Source organism: Perissodus microlepis, chromosome 3, assembly GCF_051167445.1.
Source record: "Perissodus microlepis isolate ML-2025 ecotype Zambia chromosome 3, ASM5116744v1, whole genome shotgun sequence".
NCBI classification, from domain to species: domain Eukaryota; kingdom Metazoa; phylum Chordata; class Actinopteri; order Cichliformes; family Cichlidae; genus Perissodus; species Perissodus microlepis.
The window spans coordinates 7,703,941-7,719,725 of record NC_140463.1 but is presented as its reverse complement, the minus strand read 5'-3'; positions in this window follow the sequence as shown (position 1 = coordinate 7,719,725).

Sequence of the window (15,785 nt, the reverse complement as noted above, 5' to 3'; positions counted from 1 at the left end):
CCTGGATGACTGAGCTTGTATGAAGAGATTTTGGGGTTCGTGTGCTCAAATATCTGACAGGTGCTGTACACTCAATGTTCAGGTTCCTTCTCAGTCTGTGAGGTGCTGTTGTTTACTGCAGGGGTGTCATTTGGATTACGAGAGAAAATAAATGGCCTGTGTTAATAGCAGTGCTCTGTGGTTTTAAGAGTTTGCAAAGTATTCTGGTTCTTGTAGAATTAAAAATCTTTCAAACAAAACCAACACTGGACTGTTTCTGTGGTAAGAAATCACAAATTTTAAAAGTAACTGCAACGTTCTACTATACATGTGGCTTAATTTCTTATCTATTTTCCACTCCACTCTAGCATGTAGGTAGGTTAAACAATTCTCTGTATTTATATGTAATTAGCGTCCTTTAAGTTGCTTCAGTGATGCAGTTTTTCAAAACTTTTTTATGAAACTAGCACCTCTGTGGTTGTCCAGTTTCCTGTTTCTGATAAAACCTGTTTTACTGCATGCCTGTCGTGTTTAATAACCCACATAGTCACCCACATGTGCACAATGCAAATTATGCGGTTTCAGCATGTTTTGAAGCAGCTCAGCAGTCTGTCTAACGCACATGAGTCACCATTCTCGTCATCAGAAGTCTTTATTTTTCTTAAACACTTAAAACATCATCATCTTTATTTATACAGCACTTTAAAAAACCAAAGCTGTCACAAAGTGCTGTACATTTAAAGTAAATAATAAATATACACAGGTGTGCAAAATGAATTGTTAAGTGATGATGAGAAAGTTGCACACATTCATCATGGAGGTGGATTCATGGTAATCTGTTCTTTTCACAAGGTGGAATGATTGCACAGCATGCAGGCTCAAAAGTATACATATGGGGTCAATTATATACATGTATGGGATGCTGTGTAAGACATAAATAAAGCTAAAATACAAAGGTTTGGACACCGTTTTGCATGTTTCCCTACTGTAGGGGTCTCTGCAAGCATACAGAGGGGGTACTCTGAGAGGGTCCAAGATGACAACTTTGGAATTCTACTAGAAACAGTCGATCATATTTGTTTGTCAAAGCTGAATTCAGGGCAAACTACGCTAAATTAGTGTTTTTAGCTAACAGCTACAATAAGCATAAAAGTTACTGTACGGCCATCATTTGTTAACATGACGGTTGTTCTTATACATGTAATACATTTATTACCAAACTGAGAGTTTATCCGCTGGTCATTCGACATAACGAATGACTTCTGAAGTCTTAATTCAGCTCAAGACGCTGTAGATTCCTGTCAGTAACACTTTCGGTCTGCTAGTAAAACGTAGTTCTATTAATCTGTGCTCGATTACTCTTGAACCGGATGTAAGTCCCAAAAAACTGAATTGTAGAACTGAAACTGAATGGTGAGAAGTGAATCTGAAATTATTCGAGAGATAATTTTTTAAAGGATAAAATACAGTTTCAAAGCAAATAAATTCATTTTCAAACTATAAAATTCAATTTCAGTTTAGTGATGATCATTTTCAAACCAATAAACTGAATTTCAAATTAGGCTAATTCATATTCAGTTTTTAAAAGCATTTATTCAAGTTACAATTCAGATTCAATCTGAGCAATTCAAATTCAAATTTAACTTATTCAAATTCAGTTTCTGATGGCACAGATTTCTGCCCATATGAAAGGGCATAGCCCAACATATGAAACAGGAACAGACCGCTATGTAATTCATTTAATTCAACAAAGTAACTGTATTCTGAATATCACCTTTTTAAACGGTAACTGTAATGGACTACAGTTACTCAAATTTTGTTTTAAATATGTAATGCTGGTACATGTACTCTGTTACTCCCCAACACTGTCTGTGTACAATAGATAGTGCTCTAGAATGGTCTCCTCCTCTTCACTGGACAATGTCCATGGTAGTGATGTGCAAAAACACAGTGACTTCCAAACCCTTTTCTCAGTGATGATTCAGCTCTCATAACTCTCCTCTAACCGTGTGTCTAACCGTTTTTCCCCACTCGGTGACACACCCGCCGGGGGTCAAACTCTGGTAATTGGTGATTCTGTTCTCAGACATGTGAAGCTAGAGACACCGGCAACCATAGTCAATTGTCTTCCAGGGGCCAGAGCAGGCGACATTGAAGGAAATTTAAAACTGCTGGCTAAGGGTAAACGTAAATTCAGTAAAATCATAATTCACGTCGGCAGTAATGACACCCGGTTACGCCAATCGGAGGTCACTAAAATCAATGTTGAATCGATGTGCAACTTTGCTAAAACAATGTCGGACTCTGTAGTTTTCTCTGGTCCCCTCCCCAATCAGACCAGGAGTGACATGTTTAGCCGCATGTTCTCCTTAAATTGCTGGCTGTCTGAGTGGTGTCTCAGAAACGATGTGGGCTTCATAGATAATTGGCAAACCTTCTGGAGGAAACCTGGTCTTGTTAGGAGAGACGGCATCCATCCCACTTTGGATGGAGCAGCTCTCATTTCTAGAAATATGGACAAATTTATTAAACCCCCCAAAATATGACTATCCAGAGTTGGGACCAGGAAGCAGAGTTGCAGTCTTACACGCCTCTCTGCAGCTTCTCTCCTCCTGCTACCCCCCCAAAAACCCATCTCCATAGAGACTGTGTCAGCTTCCAAAAAGACAAAAAACAAACTAAAAACCAGCAACAAACAACTTAAACATAAACAATTACAAAGAAAGAACAGTACAGTATACACATCTGAACCAAAGAGTAAAACAGTGAAATGTGGATTATTAAATATTAGGTCTCTCTCCTCCAAGTCTCTGTTAGTACATGACTTAATAATTGATCAACAAATTGATTTACTCTGCCTTACAGAAACCTGGTTGCAGCAGGATGATTATGTTAGTTTAAATGAATCAACACCCCCGAGTCATTCTAACTACCAGAAACCTCGAAGCACAGGCCGAGGGGGCGGTGTGGCAGCAATTTTTCACACCAGCCTATTAATTAATGAAAGACCAAGACAGACTTTTAATTCATTTGAAAGCCTGATACTTAACATTGTCCACCCCAGCTGTGAAACTCAGAAACCAGTCTTACTTGTTATCATCTATCGTCCACCTGGGCCTTACACAGAGTTTCTGTCTGATTTCTCAGACTTTATATCTAATTTAGTTCTGAGCTCAAATAAAATAATTATTGTGGGTGATTTTAACATCCATGTAGATGCTAAAAATGACAGCCTCAACATGGCATTTAGTCTGTTATTAGACTCAATTGGCTTCTCTCAAAATGTAAAAGAACCCACCCACCACTTTAATCACACTCTAGATCTTGTTTTAACATATGGCATAGAAACTGAACATTTAACAGTGTTTCCTGAAAACCCTCTCCTGTCTGATCATTTCCTGATAACATTTACATTTACAATAATTGATTACACAGCGGTGGAGAGTAGATTTTATCAAAGTAGATGTCTTTCTGAAAGCGCTGTAACTAAGTTTAAGAATATAATCCACCCACTGTTATCATCTTCAATGCCCTGTACCAACACAGAGCAGAGCAGCTATCTGAACGCTACCCCAACAGAGGTCGATTATCTTGTTAATAATTTCACCTCCTCACTACGTACGACTCTGGATACTGTAGCTCCAGTGAAAACTAAGGTCTCTAATCAGAAGTACCTGACTCCGTGGTATAATTCTCAAACACGTACCCTAAAGCAGATGACTCGTAATCTGGAGAGGAAATGGCGTGTCACAAATTTAGAGGATCATCATTTAGCCTGGAGAAATAGTTTGTTGCTTTATAAGAAAGCCCTCCGCAAAGCCAGAACATCTTACTATTCATCACTGATTGAAGAAAATAAGAACAACCCCAGGTTTCTCTTCAGCACTGTAGCCAGGCTGACAAAAAGTCAGAGCTCTGTTGAGCCAACCAACCTTCTTCACAAATAAAATTTTTATCATTAGAGAAAAAATTACCAGTAATCATCCCACAGATGTAATATTATCTACAGCTACTCTTAGTACCATTGATGTTAAGTTAGACTCTTTTTCTCCAATTGATCTTTCTGAGTTAACTTCAATAATTCATTCCTCCAAACCATCAACGTGTCTTTTAGACCCCATTCCTACAAAACTGCTCAAAGAAGTCCTGCCATTAATTAATTCTTCGATCTTAAATATGATCAACCTATCTCTAATAATCGGCTATGTACCACAGGCCTTCAAGCTGGCTGTAGTTAAACCTTTACTCAAAAAGCCATCTCTAGACCCAGCAGTATTAGCTAATTATAGGCCAATCTCCAACCTTCCTTTCATATCAAAAATCCTTGAAAGAGTAGTTGTCAAACAGCTAACAGATCATCTGCAGAGGAATGGTTTATTTGAAGAGTTTCAGTCAGGTTTCAGAGCTCATCACAGCACAGAAACAGCTTTAGTGAAGGTTACAAATGATCTTCTTATGGCCTCTGACAGTGGACTCATCTCTGTGCTTGTCCTGCTAGACCTCAGTGCAGCGTTCGATACTGTTGACCATAATATCCTATTAGAGCGATTAGAACATGCTGTAGGTATTACAGGTACTGCACTGCAGTGGTTTGTATCATATCTATCTAATAGACTCCAATTTGTGCATGTAAATGGAGAGTCCTCTTCACACACTGAGGTTAATTATGGAGTTCCACAGGGTTCAGTGCTAGGACCAATTCTGTTTACATTATACATGCTTCCCTTAGGCAGCATCATTAGAAGACATAGCATAGATTTTCACTGCTATGCAGATGACACCCAGCTCTATCTGTCCATGAAGCCAGATAACACACACCAATTAGTTAAACTGCAGGAATGTCTTAAAGACATAAAGACCTGGATGGCCGCTAACTTTCTGCTTCTTAATTCAGATAAAACTGAGGTTATTGTACTCGGCCCTGAAAATCTTAGAAATATGGTATCTAACCAGATTCATACTCTGGATGGCATTACCTTGGCCTCCAGTAACGCTGTGAGGAACCTTGGAGTCATTTTTGACCAGGACATGTCCTTCAACGCACATATTAAACAAATATGTAAGACTGCTTTCTTCCATTTGCGCAACATCTCTAAAATTAGAAATATCCTGTCTCAGAGTGACGCTGAAAAACTAGTTTATGCATTTATTACTTCCAGGCTGGACCACTGTAATTCATTATTATCAGGATGTCCAAAAAACTCACTGAAAAGCCTTCAGCTAATCCAAAATGCTGCAGCAAGAGTACTGACAGGGACTAGAAAGAGAGAGCATATTTCTCCTGTTTTGGCTTCCCTTCATTGGCTTCCTGTTAAGTCCAGAATTGAATTCAAAATCCTGCTCCTCACATACAAGGTCTTAAATAATCAGGCCCCATCTTATCTTAATGACCTTGTAGTGCCATATCACCCTATTAGAGCACTTCGCTCTCGCTCTGCAGGCCTACTTGTTGTTCCTAGAGTATTTAAAAGTAGAATGGGAGGCAGAGCCTTCAGTTTTCAGGCCCCTCTTCTGTGGAACCAGCTTCCAGTTTGGATTCGGGAGACAGACACTATCTCTACTTTTAAGATTAGGCTTAAAACTTTCCTTTTTGCTAAAGCATATAGTTAGGGCTGGACCAGGTGACCCAGAATCCTCCCTTAGTTATGCTGCAATAGACGTAGGCTGCCGGGGGATTCCCATGATGCATTGAGTTTTTCCTTTCCAGTCACCTTTCTCACTCACTATGTATTAATAGACCTCTCTGCATTGAATCATATCTGTTATTAACCTCTGTCTCTCTTCCACAGCATGTCTTTTATCCTGTCTTCCTTCTTTCACCCCAACCGGTCGCAGCAGATGGCCGCCCCTCCCTGAGCCTGGTTCTGCCGGAGGTTTCTTCCTGTTAAAAGGGAGTTTTTCCTTCCCACTGTCGCCAAAGTGCTTGCTCATAGGGGGTCATATGATTGTTGGGTTTTTCTCTGTATCTATGAAGCGCCTTGAGGCGACTTTTGTTGTGATTTGGCGCTATATAAATAAAATTGAATTGAATTGAATCCTCTCTCCTCTCAGTTCCAAGTTCCACTTAATACTTACAGGGAGTGCAGAATTATTAGGCAAGTTGTATTTTTGAGGAATTATTTTATTATTGAACAACAACCATGTTCTTAATGAACCCAAAAAACTCATTAATATCAAAGCTGAATGTTTTTGGAAGTAGTTTGTAGTTTGTTTTTAGTTTTAGCTATTTTAGGGGGATATCTGTGTGTGCAGGTGACTATTACTGTGCATAATTATTAGGCAACTTAACAAAAAACAAATATATACCCATTTCAATTATTTATTTTTACCAGTGAAACCAATATAACATCTCCACATTCACAAATATACATTTCTGACATTCAAAAACAAAACAAAAACAAATCAGCGACCAATATAGCCACCTTTCTTTGCAAGGACACTCAAAAGCCTGCCATCCATGGATTCTGTCAGTGTTTTGATCTGTTCACCATCAACATTGCGTGCAGCAGCAACCACAGCCTCCCAGACACTGTTCAGAGAGGTGTACTGTTTTCCCTCCTTGTAAATCTCACATTTGATGATGGACCACAGGTTCTCAATGGGGTTCAGATCAGGTGAACAAGGAGGCCAAGTCATTAGTTTTTCTTCTTTTATACCCTTTCTTGCCAGCCACGCTGTGGAGTACTTGGACGCGTGTGATGGAGCATTGTCCTGCATGAAAATCATGTTTTTCTTGAAGGATGCAGACTTCTTCCTGTACCACTGCTTGAAGAAGGTGTCTTCCAGAAACTGGCAGTAGGACTGGGAGTTGAGCTTGACTCCATCCTCAACCCGAAAAGGCCCCACAAGCTCATCTTTGATGATACCAGCCCAAACCAGTACTCCACCTCCACCTTGCTGGCGTCTGAGTCGGACTGGAGCTCTCTGCCCTTTACCAATCCAGCCACGGGCCCATCCATCTGGCCCATCAAGACTCACTCTCATTTCATCAGTCCATAAAACCTTAGAAAAATCAGTCTTGAGATATTTCTTGGCCCAGTCTTGACGTTTCAGCTTGTGTGTCTTGTTCAGTGGTGGTCGTCTTTCAGCCTTTCTTACCTTGGCCATGTCTCTGAGTATTGCACACCTTGTGCTTTTGGGCACTCCAGTGATGTTGCAGCTCTGAAATATGGCCAAACTGGTGGCAAGTGGCATCTTGGCAGCTGCACGCTTGACTTTTCTCAGTTCATGGGCAGTTATTTGGCGCCTTGGTTTTTCCACACGCTTCTTGCGACCCTGTTGACTATTTTGAATGAAACGCCTGATTGTTCGATGATCACGCTTCAGAAGCTTTGCAATTTTGAGACTGCTGCATCCCTCTGCAAGATATCTCACTATTTTTGACTTTTCTGTGCCTGTCAAGTCCTTCTTTTGACCCATTTTGCCAAAGGAAAGGACATTGCCTAATAATTATGCACACCTGATATAGGGTGTTGATGTCATTAGACCACACCCCTTCTCATTACAGAGATGCACATCACCTAATATGCTTAATTGGTAGTAGGCTTTCAAGCATATACAGCTTGGAGTAAGACAACATGCATGAAGAGGATGATGTGGACAAAATACTCATTTGCCTAATAATTCTGCACTCCCTGTAATACTCCAGGGCTGACTGAGGCCCTCTGTTAAATAGTCAAGCCAAGAAGATTAGCGGCAGGTTTGATGTCACCAGCGTGGGAACGCTCCCAAGAGCGCGTGACCTTGATAAACATAAACAACACATACAGAGGGAAATGAGAGGGAGAGGAAGTGAGAACACAACACAAACGCAGGTCGACCGGTGAAGATCATCGGACCGTGACAGTTTCCATTTTGCATCATAGTCTAAACTTTGTGGTGACACCTCACGGACTAAATAATGAGTGATTTAGAAAAGTTAACATCTACAAAAGTGACCAAAGAAAAAACAAGGAGGATTTTGGTGAAACACCCTCAGTACAAGTGACTTTAACCAGCATTAGCCAAAGAACAACCAGCAAGAGTACATGTTTTTATCCATGGCAACATGATGTTGCCAGGGGATCACCAACTGGTTTCTATGCTAAGTAACTGTGGTGCAGCTGAAGTCATGTTTCAGATATCATTATTTTTACTATAACTGTAACTCTATTATTTTACAAACTTCAACAACGTGTCTCATTACTGTCACACACAGGCATTAAAAACAGAAATATTATGTTCACTGTCATTAGTTCAAAATGAAAATATATTGTTCAAAAGGACAATTACTGAATTTTAACATTTGATATGTTCGCTTTGTTCTGTGCTCCAGGACTTGATGACTCAATTTTCTTTGTATTTATATTTAATTTGAGACAATTATTTACTGTACAGCTAACAGAGAGGAACTCATGTGTTTCCAGGACGATGAAGCCACTCACCCAGAAAGATGAGGAAAAACTGTGTGATATAGCTGACGTCACTACTGAGCATCATTTCTGGAACTGCCATATGTTGTTTCCTGATGTCTTTGTTTTTTTCTAATACAATAATTCCAGGTTTCATTTCATGGCTTTGCTTTTGTTCCGGTTTGTTTGTATTTTTCAGTTTGCCTATTGATAAAGATGGGTTTTTTAAAGTTTATTAGTATTAAAGTTGGCATTGCAGGATAACATGTAGGTTTTCATTTTCAGATTCTCTGTTACACTAAAAAGTCGTCTTCTCCCTCTATTGCAGCGGTGTGAAACATAAATCTGGTCCACTGGAAGGCTTCAAAAAATGTAAAGGAAGGCACAAAATTTAGATTTTTAATTGTATTTTCATATGTATTACAGCTTTTCCTACTAAAGGTCATTCATACTACACCATGATAATGAAGTACAATACTACATAAACAATTAAATAACCAAGAAATGTTTTTCAATATCTAGTATAAAAAATAAAATAAGACATTTCTTGTAAATTGACAAAGATATTCTTTAAAAAAAATGCAGGCCAATCAATGAATACATGAATGTAAATTTGACACATTCATATTCGTATTTCACGGTACGGTGGTTAGCACTGTTGCCGCACAGCAAGAAGGTCTTGAGTTCAATTCTAACATCAGGCCGGGGTCTTTCTGTGTGGAGTTTGCATGTTCTCCCTGTGTTTGCGTGGGTTCCCTCCGGGTACTCCGGCTTCCTCCCACCATCCAAAGACATGCACTTTGTGGGGATAGGTTAATTGAAAAATCTAAATTGCCCATAGGTGTGAATGCTGGAGTGAATGTGAGTGCGAATGGTTTTCTGTCACTGTGTGTTAGTCCTGCGACAGACTGGCGACCTGTCCAGGGTGTACTCTGCCTCTCGCCCTATGACAGCTGGGATAGGCTCCAGTGCCCCCTGCGACCCTGAAAAGGATAAGCGGAAGTGAATGGATGGATGGATGTTCATATTTCATTGTCACAAAGGAGAGTTTCACTGGTTCATTCCACTTCAAATCAATATGGGCTTTATGTGGCCCACAATGTAAAATGGGTTCCTAGTCTAATGAGTTGTGGCTGTGAGGATGTCCAAATTCATGGGCTACATCCTCCTGAGGCCGCATTTGTAGGCCGATTACGTCACAGCGACGCAACGAAGGCTGTCCAAATTCGTAGACTCCTCCGAATGCAGTCGACAAATGAGTCCTCTTTTTCCCTGAATTTGAAGGATGGGTCGGGTCTGTCGTTAGTTGTCCAACCTATCCCAGAATTCATAGCGCGGTTCCAATTCCAGTTTCCAACAATGGCGGCCGCTACTAAGTTTTTAATATTACTCTTATTATTCTTTCTGGGTCAAAAAATAAACTTTTAACATATTTGCAGGCGAGGATGTAGCTGTGTAAACATTAAATATCTGCTCGGTTTATCAAGATATTACATATTTGTAAAAGTGCTCCGACGTTTTTGGAGATGTCTGTTATCCACCAGCTCGATAGCTAGCCGAGCGCTCGAGGAGCAGAGAACAGGAAACTCCCGGCACATCATTTTCAGATCACTGCAAGGAGCAGATGGCCGAGTTTATTAAACTCCACCGAGACAGCAGTGACACAAATCCGAAGGCTACACCGTCCAATTTCACAGGGGTTTACTTTCAGCGTACCCGACCTTTTGAGGACCCGGCCCACGTAGACCGTGAAGGCCGGGTCCTCAGGAGGATGCAGCCCATGAATTTGGACATGACTTATATACACACAATGTGTAGAACTACTTATTGAGATGGGCAGCTGCCTGCTTTCTGTCTCTTTTAAGGCTGTCCATATCTGAGAGGAGACCGTGGAGCTACAGTAGGAAACCATTTGATATTAAAGACAGAGCTTTATTAAAATACCACCATCCATGTGTGTAGTGAACTGTTCAGATGGGTTACTGGAACAATAAATAAGTTTAAGTATAAATTTTCATAAGATAGAAAAAAAATGATATTGCAGTCATTTAAAAGAAAAGTTTGTTCTGGAAAAACTCTTTGTTATTCTATAAAAAAGCTCTCGGTAAAGTTAGGAAAATTGGAACAGCCCCACTCATCTTTCCAACACTGTAGCCAGGCTGCAAAGACCCAGAGTTCAGTTCACTGAGTAGTCCCTTAACTGTAACTAGCAATTAATTTATGAATTATCTATCCATCCATCCCTCCTTATCAGGGTCAGATCGGAACTGGACACTATCCCAGGTACCATAATAATACATAATTCTTTAGGTTTTAGAGAACAAGACTGTGAGACTTTCTGAGGGTTCGAGTTAGACGAGATTAGACAAGGACCTATTAAGGCAATCAGGAATGATAAGGAAGGAGAGGGTGAACGATGTGTCCGCCTCTGCCAGAGCCAAAGCAACACGTCCAGTGACCAAAAGACAGATGAAAAGTGAAATTCACATTTTTCTATCTTTACTATCTTTACTTTTCTATCTTGTAGCACATTGCATTGGACCCATTTATCCTTCAGAGACTAAAAAAAAAAAATCAGAATATAATCCAAGTAAACAATATGATGACTGGTAAAAATACAAAGATTACAGACAGTATTGTGGAGCCCACCATCTGTATCCCCAAAATTACCTGACTGTGGAATCTGTATCGTGAGGCCATGGGTCTTTCATCTAGTCATTTAGTGTTTGCAAATATACACCCAGAAACAGGAACTTAGCCCAGACAGGCAGAACCTGGACTCATGGGCCAGAATGGAAACATACAGCAAAACCCTTGACACTATTGATCTTGTTTTTAGAGTTTGTTCCTGTGTTGCCATGATTAGTGCCACTGTGCCATCTTTCAGCCCAGCTTTGTCCATCCACTGGTCCAGATTTCTAATATTAGATTAATATCAGCCACTTCTTCAATCTGTTGGTGCTAAATACCATGTTTTCATGTTTTCAATGATGGTTCCTCTTGCTCCTCTTTTTTCTCTGGCTTCGGCTGCCTGAGATATTTACTAAGCAAATAATAAGTCGTAACTATCTTCCTGATGTATTCATGAATCTTTGTTGTTTCGTCCTGGAAAGGGGTTCAGACACTATCTAGTCTCCGGGTGCCTTCCTTCTGCTTAGTGTACATGTAACACGCCCCTAGTAAGAGGGCAACAAACAGCTTATATCTGGTCCTGAAAAAAAAGAGTAAATGATGAGCTGGACGACAGGTAGTGTGTTTTCCTCTCCCGCATCTGCTAAAGCTTTATTTATACACATTCACGTGTTCACAATAGGTTACAAAAACTTCTTAATCTCTTTGTGTCACATTACTAAAATCTGAGTAAACTAAAATAATATAAAAAAATCTAAACAGTCATATCTGTTGTTTGTTACTCAAAGTTACACATCACACTCTTTTCCCCCCACACATAGTTTAATAGAACAAACATTCGTACTGGTTCAGATACAAACTTGTATTGGAAATCTCCACATCAACATTTCAGAGTGACCAGAGTTGTTATTACACTAACTTTAGACAATTACAGTGGTAGAACATCAAACTGTCTCTGTGAACTCACTAATATTGAGGAGCTGTGGCGTACTGTTGTTACAAGAGAGTGCCTTCAGTTTAGAAGAAGCCAAAGACAAAGGCTACTCCAGCATGTGGTGAGCTAAGCTAGCTCTGCTCTCTTAACCATAACACGTTTCAAAGAGAAAAAACAAACAAATACAGATCCCACCAAGACAAACTGTTGGTCGGGTTTTACCCTTATTTGGCATCTTAATCATGTGGACCACATGTGTTGCCTTATTATTTACTAACCTGAAAAAAACAGGTGGACTACAGGTAGTGTGTTTTCCTCCCTCGCTTCGGCCAGATCTGAAGACGAGCAGTAGCTCACACTAAACCGTCTCACTAGGGTGGAGGTGCCCCCTTGTGGCGCAACTTGGGATCGCACAACATATTGACTCCACCCAAAATCACCAAATTAAGGGCCTCCTTTAAGAAAAATACACCTGGAAACTTATACAATACACAAAAGTTAAATCACATAATAACGCTACCACACATTATGGTGTATCACATACTGTCTTAAAATGCAGATAAGGAGTTTTCTTGTCTCTCCCCTTTGCTCTCTCTCTCCCTCTCTATAGACAGTGACATGTTTTTTGTGTGTTTCTAAATCTGTTGCACTTTTGTTGCAGTGAAGACAAACAGGAAGTAAGTGAGAGTGCAGGGTAGAAGTGTGATCGCGGTGTTTCCAGATTTAAAGCAGTACGATAAAAGAGCACATAAAAGCTCAAGCAGCTTTTCCTACTCATTGACAACTGCAGAAACATAGGTGAGTCCTGCTTGTTTTTCATCCTCCACTTTTTTCTTCTACTGATTTCATGTTTACCTTAAAATATGCATATATAAAAGATACTTTACCAGCTCTGACACGCTAGAAGAGAAACACTATGTTCCTTCGATACAGCTATCGCAGCATCACAGCTGGTTTCTGGCAGTGTTCAAGATGCACAACCTACAGCTCTATAACTTTTGTTTTATTAACTAAGAGCTGCTAACTAGCCTGCAAATCAACCTTACACTCATTTTTTGCATTTATTATGAACAATCTGTGAGTAACACAACATTATATTTAAAAGTGTTGTATATTCAGTAATGCAATATATTTGGTCATTTTCCATCTGCATACAGGGATTTCTTCTCTGCATTTATACACGACACACATACTGTGGCACTTGTTAACGATTTTATCCAGTTGCTATTGCAGATGACAGCTTTAATCTATGTACTGAGGCGTATGATGACCCAATTTCGGCTTTTCAATTGGCTTGTAGAAAAGTCAGATAGTAAGGAAAGTAACAAATGTAGAAACATTGATCAGATCAGAGAAGGAAGTTAAACAGTTGATACTTTAATGTGCGAGTTATGATGGGGGGGGGGGGAAGCAATCGCATGAGCGCTGCTGAGCAAGAATAAAGTAGTTGTGGTAAACCAGTCATATGACCAATTTAAGGTAGCATAGTAATAAGATGCTATGTACCCATTTTTAAATTGTGTTGATAGGCCAGGTAAAACCAGAGTCATGATAAAAAAAAACAAAAAAACGTTGTGTTTTTTTCCTGAATACTGTCGTCACATTTACTGTCTAAGGACAGCGCTAGAATGCAGTCTCTGCTGATGACCCCCCGAAAGTTTAGAAAACAAAAAACACCCTTTCCTATTGGTGGAAAAATGTACAATGTTGACCAATCAAAAAAATTATATGGTAACATGGTATTTGGTTGTCTAGGAAGAGGGGGAGGTTTTAGGAGTGATGGTTGTGAGAGCGTTTTAAGATGTGAGAGATTTGTGACATTTAGTGTGTTTAGAGAGTGTAATTAGTGTGTTGTGTAGTCGATAGTTTTGTGTTGTGTGTCAGAACAAGAGGTGACTGCTGAATGTCCCAGTTACTGTCAAAAAGCCCCCAAAGGCAGACTGCAATGTAAACGCTGTCTCCAGGTGAAAAAAGGAGTGATACACCTCCTACTGTAAGGCCTGCAGGTATCAGGCATGTGGCTGCGTTTTTAGGCAAATAGCTGCAAACTTTGTTCTTTGTAAAACTTGTGCGTAGGTTTTTAGAATTTCCAATTTATATTTGGATGTCAAGTGTCAGGATTCCTGGGTCGTTGACTCAGTGATTTCAGTTTGTTCGTGTTCAGTTTATTTTCTACGTGCTCGTGTTTATCTGTGCCACCCTTCTGTCTCTGTGCATGTTCTAGTTCCACTGCATGTGTCATTAGTCAGATTATGTTCAGCCCTGTACTCACCTGTTTCCAATCATCGTCATCATTCAGCCTGTGTATTGATATCGTCATTGTTGTCGTTCTTGCCTATGTTCAACCAGTCTCTCAGTCAGTTAGTCAATCCTGCCGTTCCTGCTTTGTCAGTTCTCTCAATCCAATAAATCTGCATCATTTTTCACCGTGAATTCTGGGTTTGGGTCGTCTCTTCCTCTTCCTCGCCTCCACACACAACACTCCTGACATCAAGCCATGAAAATGATTTTTTAAATATGATTTTGGTTGTTACAGTAAAAACTGACTTTGATTCTGAATTTATTTTTTTTGTCTGATTTCAGATCAATTGTGTTAACCCTTTAAGACCTACCATAGAACCAAGTCCGCCAGAGCTTATATTATATTTTTACATGCTGTAGTGCCATTTCTGGGAGCATTTCAAGTTGATATTCATCAATACAACCATTACAGCCTAAATTTTAATAATATGTATGCATTAAGTGCATAGTAATTACATACATTGCAAAAAAGTGCAATAAACTACAAAAAAATTTAAAATCGTTTTTGTTTTTTTAACATATATTTCTAGAGCAATTTAAGAGGCTTATCCCTCAAAACTGCAAATACAAAAAAGTTGCACAAAATAGTTTCCCACCACAGGAAATTTATTTTAAGTGTCTTCATAGTTTTATTTTTGAAATACACCAATTTTATATACTGCAGGAAAAATTTGCAAAGAAAAAACCCAGCATATGCATCAAAATAAACTATTTCCAGCAGTGCAATATGAGTCATAAGCATCTGAGAAACGACACAGAAAGTCATAAAGTCAAGCATAACTTTTAAAAACACCAGTATAGCCTTACAAGGCCCCGATAGTAAAAAACTACATTTCCGCAAAATGACGTCACTTCCGGTTTCAGGCAGGACATGGAGGACATGCGATAGTTCACGCTGATGGACATAGGAAGTGTTACGAACAGCTGATCGGATCGGCAAAGCGTGTTTCTGGAATATTATGTTTTTGTTGCTGCAAGTGCTTTTTATGCAGTTTTTGCAAAGCTATATGTGGAAGGAAACCGTGACCTAGGACAAGCTGATGGCATAAGATGTAAGTACAACTCCTCCGGTTTCATATGCAAAAAAATTTATTGCGCTAGCTTACGTGGTTGCAGTGCTACCGGGATTTAAAAATAGTTATGCAAAACAGAGTGTGCCCACTCCGACCGGCTCTAAAGGGTTAATGCAGTATGTCAAAATGAAAAAAATAAAATAAAATCAGACATGTGAGATCGTGCTGAAAAGAAAGGCAAGTAGGCAAAGTAGTCAAAAACGGCCAATTAAACCCTGGACCCCAGAGGGTCAATAAAAGTTTAAAGTAACACAATGGTTACTTTTCCTAGTAATTACTTTTTCAAAGTACCTTGCCCAACACTGGTCTTGAGACACCGAGTATGGTGATTTAGATCTGAAAAAAAGAAGAATGAATTAAAAAACAATACTAATGATAAAGTGTTAGTATAATTGGTTATTAAGACTGAGCAGTGGATTTCTATGACTGCTCCTTCTTGATCTCAATAAATTGGATTTATTTTTCAGCTCCAGAAAC